This window comes from Dreissena polymorpha, chromosome 5, assembly GCF_020536995.1.
Source record: "Dreissena polymorpha isolate Duluth1 chromosome 5, UMN_Dpol_1.0, whole genome shotgun sequence".
NCBI classification, from domain to species: domain Eukaryota; kingdom Metazoa; phylum Mollusca; class Bivalvia; order Myida; family Dreissenidae; genus Dreissena; species Dreissena polymorpha.
Genome location: NC_068359.1, coordinates 110134086 through 110142248, shown reverse-complemented (window position 1 = coordinate 110142248; position 8163 = coordinate 110134086). Strand labels below are relative to the sequence as shown.

The 8163-nt window shown below is 36.8% G+C and overlaps 1 long non-coding RNA gene across 1 annotated transcript; it reads right to left on the bottom strand.

Moving 5' to 3' along the window:
* Positions 1 to 236: 236 nt before the first annotated feature.
* Positions 237 to 6851, bottom strand: LOC127880546 (uncharacterized). Its single transcript, XR_008049571.1, has 5 exons — positions 6722 to 6851; positions 5884 to 5947; positions 2837 to 2898; positions 1999 to 2062; positions 237 to 320 (listed from the first exon to the last, which is right to left on the bottom strand). It is a non-coding gene; the product is annotated as an uncharacterized LOC127880546 (long non-coding RNA).
* Positions 6852 to 8163: the final 1312 nt, after the last annotated feature.

Genomic DNA, 8163 nt, shown 5'->3' with positions numbered 1-8163 from the left:
CGTACGCATGCGCAGAGTGCTAGCATCCCTAAGGTTACAATATAGTAAAAGATTTCCTACACAAATTCAATGTAAATGCAATAACTTTAACGAAAAATAAAGTCAAACTTTTGCGCATAGAGACCCTCATAACCATATTTTTTCTCGAAGAGCATTCCAAGCCGAATTGATTTAAGCAATAAAAAAGATAGGTCACGCGACATGTTAGAAAGAACTCGCCACGAATCAAAAGTCACTGTTTTACGGCCATCTATTTACCGGCTTCTATCCAGTTCATGAGGGTTTCCCGCCATCTGTCAAAGTCTTATGTAGTCTCCAATCTTCAGATAAAAGAGTGAATTTCTAGTAAACAACAATGTTTTCCCTGCCACATGCACACAGAAATATACTAAAATAAAGTCATGGCAAGTGACCCTACAGAGAACCGTGTCTTCAAATAAATGATGTTCATGTTTTTAGAGAGTATAGCATTGCATTCCAAAAAGATTTAGTATATTGTAACCTAAAGGAAAAATATCTTCTGATTAAAATGTGTTTTTCTTGCATATTCTTATCTTCCTATTCATATTGCACACATGTAATAAGTTTGGCTGGATTATCTGTCCGTTTGGCCATTTTTTTTCATATTTTCACACGCAGGTGTTTTCGGTCCAAATAAGGCCATTTTAGGCCTGTTAAAGCTTAAATGTCCCTTTAAGGTTTAAATGTGCTAAGTTCAATATCTGCAACAAAATACCAAAACAAACCAAATAGGCATGCACGTGGGGCTTATGCGGGGTGGTGAAAGAATGAATTTGTTAGATATTTTCACTCTAAGCAATTTTGATAATGTCTTTTTTGTGTGTTTTTTTTTTTTAATCACCCCAAAAATGTCAATTTCAAAGCAAAGAAAATCCAATTTCATCCAAGACAATAAACAAATTAGTACAAATGAGAGATCAAAGATACTTTGAAGAGAAGAAATCAATAAGCTTCCAATAACTTGTTGTTTAGCACCAATAAAAGTGTGAAATCTTGAAACGCGCCTTGTCGCTCGGAGCCCATTTATTTGCCAGAGGCCAATGATATATCCTAGCATATAATGTCATGGGTGCTTTTAAACTGCAGCAGATGGTCAATATGCATTGCCAGCTCTCATTTAGAGGTTCAAGAGAATACAAAATTTCATATTTTGGGCACAAAATAAGTACTTTTGACTATTTTTATGGTGGCAATCTGGGTAAAAAATGGGGATTCAGAACCAAGCGAAAGAAAAAATGCTCATTTTGGGGGTATAGAATGGACGGAAAGGTTAAAATGAACAAGATACATATATGTAGGCAAGCATTTTAAGCTTAGAAATGAGGTTCCATGTAGTAACAGGGGCAGAAAGGCAGCTCAGATCAATGCAGGCTTCCTGAAAGGGGTTTCTAGTACTTCTTTTGGGGACACAGCTTCCCGCAGAATTCTCAACACATCAAACATCATTGATCCATGTCACCTCTGTATGCAAAGACAAGCGAATAAAGTCAATACTGCCCTTAAATCACTGAATGAGAGAAGCATTTACCAAATAAAAAACAAAACTGGTTGCTGAAAGTGCCAAATTTTGTCAAAAAGATCCCTCTAATGTAAACGATGAAGGGGACACTCGCTACAACAATCCTATGTTTAAGTCGGACGCGACATCTTCTCAAGCCGGAACCATGACTGTAAGCATATTGTGAGAAAACAGTACCAAACACAAGCTAATTGTAGAGTAACAAGTAGCAAATCAACTCAGCTGTGCTGCATACATGCTCAGGAACAAGGATAAACATGTTGTGTGCCAACTTCTGCTGCCAACAGAGCAGGAGCTTTACGTGTCAGGACGCGGAATAATCGATACAAACTGCATGGGAATTGCACGACGGAAAGAGTTTGAGTGACCACAAAACTGATTAGGACAGTATTTCACACCTTAAGCATCATAAATATGCTTTTTTGCCTGTGTACATGATAATAAATTAGTATTATTACCTGTTTTACCATCAACAACCCAATCCTCAAGTGGCCCTCGGCTTAGTCGCAGACATTCTTCTACCTGAAAAAGTCAAAATACCCAATAGAAATAGATATAAAATGAAGAAAAAAACATGCATTTATGTATTTTAAGTGTATTTCTATGAATAATATGAGGTGATAAAGCTTGTTATATGCATGATTGTACTAAATATGAAAGCTGGCTCAGTTAAGCATCTGTTGCACTGTCAAAACTGTAAAAATGTCCGCCATTCCATGTAGGTAAAATGGGGCTCTGTTTGAATGTTCATGCTTTACGCACAAGCTATTGTTGCGTTACTGGATTGCGGAGTCCTTGGCGTTGAATTCTGACTGCATGTAGCACAATAACGCTACACGGTCAACCAAAATGCCTTTGAATTTAAGTCGGAAAGCAATTAAGCCCTTATTTGGCTATACAAGGGTGGGGGGTCAACTTGAAAAACAACTATTCCAGGTCAAATAATCTGAATTCATGCATTTAATGCACTAATTTTCTTCTCTTTTGCTAAGAAATGACCAAAAATCAGCTTTCCCAGTCATATTTTGCACTTGCAGATGATATTACATTTTTTACCTAAAGCTAGTTTAGGTTACAATATAGTAAAAGATTTCCTACACAAATTATATGTAAATGCAATAACTTTAACGAAAAATAAAGTCACACTTTTGCGCATAGAGACCCTCATAACCATACCTTTTCTCGAAGAGCATTCCAAGCCGAATTGATTTAAGCAATAAAAAAGATAGGTCACGCGACATGTAAGAAAGAACTCGCCACGAATCAAAAGTCACTGTTTTACGGCCATCTATTTACCGGCTTCTATCCAGTTCATGAGGGTTTCCCGCCATCTGTCAAAGTCTTATGTAGTCTCCAATCTTCAGATAAAAGAGTGAATTTCTAGTAAACAACAATGTTTTCCCTGCCACATGCACACAGAAATATACCAAAATAAAGTCATGGCAAGTGACCCTACAGAGAACCGTGTCTTCAAATAAATGATGTTCATGTTTTTAGAGAGTATAGCATTGCACTCCAAAAAGATTTAGTATATTGTAACCTAAAGGAAAAATATCTTCTGATTAAAATGTGTTTTTCTTGCATATTCTTATCTTCCTATTCATATTGCACACATGTAATAAGTTTGGCTGGATTATCTGTCCGTTTGGCCATTTTTTTCATATTTTCACACGCAGGTGTTTTCGGTCCAAAGAAGGCCATTTTAGGCCTGTTAAAGCTTAAATGTCCCTTTAAGGTTTAAATGTGCTAAGTTCAATATCTGCAACAAAATACCAAAATAAACCAAATGGACATGCACGTGGGGCTTATGCGGGGTGGTGAAAGAATGAATTTGTTAGATATTTTCACTCTAAGCAATTTTGATAATGTCTTTTTTGTGTGTTTTTTTTTTAAATCACCCCAAAAATGTCAATTTCAAAGCAAAGAAAATCCAATTTCATCCAAGACAATAAACAAATTAGTACAAATGAGAGATCAAAGATACTTTGAAGAGAAGAAATCAATAAGCTTCCAATAACTTGTTGTTTAGCACCAATAAAAGTGTGAAATCTTGAAACGCGCCTTGTCGCTCGGAGCCCATTTATTTGCCAGAGGCCAATGATATATCCTAGCATATAATGTCATGGGTGCTTTTAAACTGCAGCAGATGGTCAATATGCATTGCCAGCTCTCATTTAGAGGTTCAAGAGAATACAAAATTTCATATTTTGGGCACAAAATAAGTACTTTTGACTATTTTTATGGTGGCAATCTGGGTAAAAAATGGGGATTCAAAACCAAGCGAAAGAAAAAATGCTCATTTTGGGGGTATAGAATGGACGGAAAGGTTAAAATGAACAAGATACATACAGTCCAACCTGCCCGAGCGACCGCCTGTTAATAGCGACCAACAGTCAATAACGACCACACCGATTTCCTCCCGAACGATTTCACTATATATTGAACCTGCGAATAAAGCCCACCTGTGAACAAAGACCAACGACCACCCTTTTACATTCCCAAATCTCCATTTTGATAGCTTACAACGACCACTGAAATCATGAAAATCAACGATTACGCAACTTTGAGAAAACAAAATGGCCGCCAGGACGCTGCGTAGTCACGTGATACACATCTTACCAGTGGACTCGTCGGTCGCTATGGAGATATTGACAAGTGACAGTTTATTGCACTCGATAGCAGTTGTTTGTTTATTTAACATGGATTGCTAACTGGTAGTCGCCTGCTTCTTTTATGCATTTGACAGTTTGTCAAAAGTGTACAAATTTGCCTTTGTATTTAAGAGACTCGCGATTAATGTACTAATTGCCGAAATAATCAAAGACAAATTTGGGGCTTTCATAAACTCATTAAGGAAATTAACGGTTTCATATCATTTACGATGCCTATTAAAGACAAACACTTTGATAGTCATTCTCTTCTTAAATTTCTCCGTAATAAGACGTTCATAGATTATAAAAAAGTAAATTGTCAGTTCAAGTTAACCATCATGGCTTCCAAGCGTAAGTTCTTGACGTTGGAAGAATGCGTTAAGGTCATTAGTTCGTTATGTAAAGGACACAGTTGTATACGAGTGGCTAGTAATCTTGGTGTTGGAAAAACTCAAATTCAGAGCATTTTAAAGCGTAAACATGAGATTATGGACGAATTCGAGGAGAACGTAAACTGTGAAAGTAAACGCCCTAAGCGTGAGTCGGAATTCGCGTCAGTGAATGACTTAGTGCATAAGTGGTTTGTTGACGCAAGTGCAAGGCTCTTGCCTGTGTCTGGACCTATTTGCTATGTTATGTGTATTGTGTACTTTGTTCTTTGTAGAATTACATGTGCATGTACGTATACATGTATGTCAATAGTAATTTATACAGTATATGATAAATTAAATAAATAATAAAAACATAAGGGAATAGAAAAACAACATGTAATAAATATACAAATGTAAAACAAAACTGTGTTTTCAATCCTTTATTTCATTATACATGCATAAGTATTTAAACATTTAAACAATAGAGCACATACACAGATAAGGTACCTGTTAAAAAACTACTAGCATACATGTGTATATAAGTTTCGATCGACCCTGCGAATAAAGACCACCTGTGAACAAAGACCACAACGACCAAATCCCTTGAGTGGTCTTTATTGACAGGTTGGACTGTATATGTAGGCAAGCATTTTAAGCTTAGAAATGAGGTTCCATGTAGTAACAGGGGCAGAAAGGCAGCTCAGATCAATGCAGGCTTCCTGAAAGGGGTTTCTAGTACTTCTTTTGGGGACACAGCTTCCCGCAGAATTCTCAACACATCAAACATCATTGATCCATGTCACCTCTGTATGCAAAGACAAGCGAATAAAGTCAATACTGCCATTAAATCACTGAATGAGAGAAGCATTTACCAAATAAAAAACAAAACTGGTTGCTGAAAGTGCCAAATTTTGTCACAAAGATCCCTCTAATGTAAACGATGAAGGGGACACTCGCTACAACAATCCTATGTTTAAGTCGGACGCGACATCTTCTCAAGCCGGAACCATGACTGTAAGCATATTGTGAGAAAACAGTACCAAACACAAGCTAATTGTAGGGTAACAAGTAGCAAATCAACTCAGCTGTGCTGCATACATGCTCAGGAACAAGGATAAACATGTTGAGTGCCAACTTCTGCTGCCAACAGAGCAGGAGCTTTACGTGTCAGGACGCGGAATAATCGATACAAACTGCATGGGAATTGCACGACGGCAAGAGTTTGAGTGACCACAAAACTGATTAGGACAGTATTTCACACCTTAAGCATCATAAATATGCTTTTTTGCCTGTGTACATGATAATAAATTAGTATTATTACCTGTTTTACCATCAACAACCCAATCCTCAAGTGGCCCTCGGCTTAGTCGCAGACATTCTTCTACCTGAAAAAGTCAAAATACCCAATAGAAATAGATATAAAATGAAGAAAAAAACATGCATTTATGTATTTTAAGTGTATTTCTATGAATAATATGAGGTGATAAAGCTTGTTATATGCATGATTGTACTAAATATGAAAGCTGGCTCAGTTAAGCATCTGTTGCACTGTCAAAACTGTAAAAATGTCCGCCATTCCATGTAGGTAAAATGGGGCTCTGTTTGAATGTTCATGCTTTACGCACAAGCTATTGTTGCGTTACTGGATTGCGGAGTCCTTGGCGTTGAATTCTGACTGCATGTAGCACAATAACGCTACACGGTCAACCAAAATGCCTTTGAATTTAAGTCGGAAAGCAATTTAGCCTTTATTTGGCTATACAAGGGTGGGGGGTCAACTTGAAAAACAACTATTCCAGGTCAAATAATCTGAATTCATGCATTTAATGCACTAATTTTCTTCTCTTTTGCTAAGAAATGACCAAAAATCAGCTTTCCCAGTCATATTTTGCACTTGCAGATGATATTACATTTTTTACCTAAAGCTAGTTTAGGTTACAATATAGTAAAAGATTTCCTACACAAATTCAATGTAAATGCAATAACTTTAACGAAAAATAAATCAAACTTTTGCGCATAGAGACCCTCATAACCATACCTTTTCTCGAAGAGCATTCCAAGCCTAAATGGATTTTAGCAATAAAAAAGATAGGTCACGCGACATGTAAGAAAGAACTCGCCACGAATCAAAAGTCACTGTTTTACGGCCATCTATTTACCGGCTTCTATCCAGTTCATGAGGGTTTCCCGCCATCTGTCAAAGTCTTATGTAGTCTCCAATCTTCAGATAAAAGAGTGAATTTCTAGTAAACAACAATGTTTTCCCTGCCACATGCACACAGAAATATACTAAAATAAAGTCATGGCAAGTGACCCTACAGAGAACCGTGTCGTCAAATAAATGATGTTCATGTTTTTAGAGAGTATAGCATTGCACTCCAAAACGATTTAGTATATTGTAACCCTAACAATCCCAAATAATCCGTTTTCAACCCCAAAAAATCCCTAAAAAAACTAGAAGGGAAAATATTCATCCCTAAAATCCCTAACCCCACTGTAAAATGTTAGGATAAAACACAAACAGTGACAGCATTTGCTCATTAATTTAGCGGAATAAATGTGCCTTCAAACTAAATCCAATGTTTGAAAGGTCCACCTTGACAATATTTTATTAATCGTAATTAATATGTGTAACTATCGATGAAATAAATCTGAACATTTATGCTGCGAGCAAGATTATATTCTTGATTCCGACGAGTGAAGTTTCATTGCGTGTGTCGTCGAGAACGTATTTAGCGGCGGTTCATCAATTATGTTCTCGGCAGTGCATAATGAAAACTAGGATTAATACCCAGTTTGTGGTAAACTGTAGATCTAGTCATTAAGTTCCTGTGGCATGCAATTTCATTTTGTTCTTTATCTTCATATGCATTCTCCTAATCGTGTATTGTGAATGACTTTATTGAGGTGAAAAGCTAGTGTGTACAGATATGGAATAATTTCGTTGATATTATATGTTGAACTGTCAGAGACAGCACAAACACACGTGAACAATAATATATATTACCGCTTTGAGTTACTCTACAGTAAGTCAACTTTTATGAACAGCGATACCATCTAAATATTTATGTTTAGAACCCATATTGAAAAACTCTCAATAATTTTTAATGACCGTTCCAGACAGTTATCCCAGCTTTAATAATGTTATACCGATTTGTTGTATGGTTTGTATGGACAATATTGCACAGGCCGGCGTATACTTTGTAGTCAATGACTGTATGACTGTATGCACATTGGATTGAATTTGTATTGGTGAGCCACTGCACATGGCTGGGTAGTATAACTATTTGCCTATCTTTGAACAACCAACTGCAATGTGTTGGAAAGTGGAATCTGGAATGTGGTGTATTCCTTGGAAAGATGGCATGGAAACGGACAATCAAAATCAGTGTTCAATGACAAACAGACAAAGACGCTCACAAAATGCAAATGAAATTACCTGTCTCGAGGACTCAAAGCTATTTGAAGCTGATAGACCGCTTACTGCCATCGTCATTTATAAGACTTAACCGTCACTCTCTGTGATAAACCATAAGTCAACGAAGATCCTAAGTATGGCGATGTCGAGGAAATGTGCAAGTAAATGTACAATCTGTTAGTT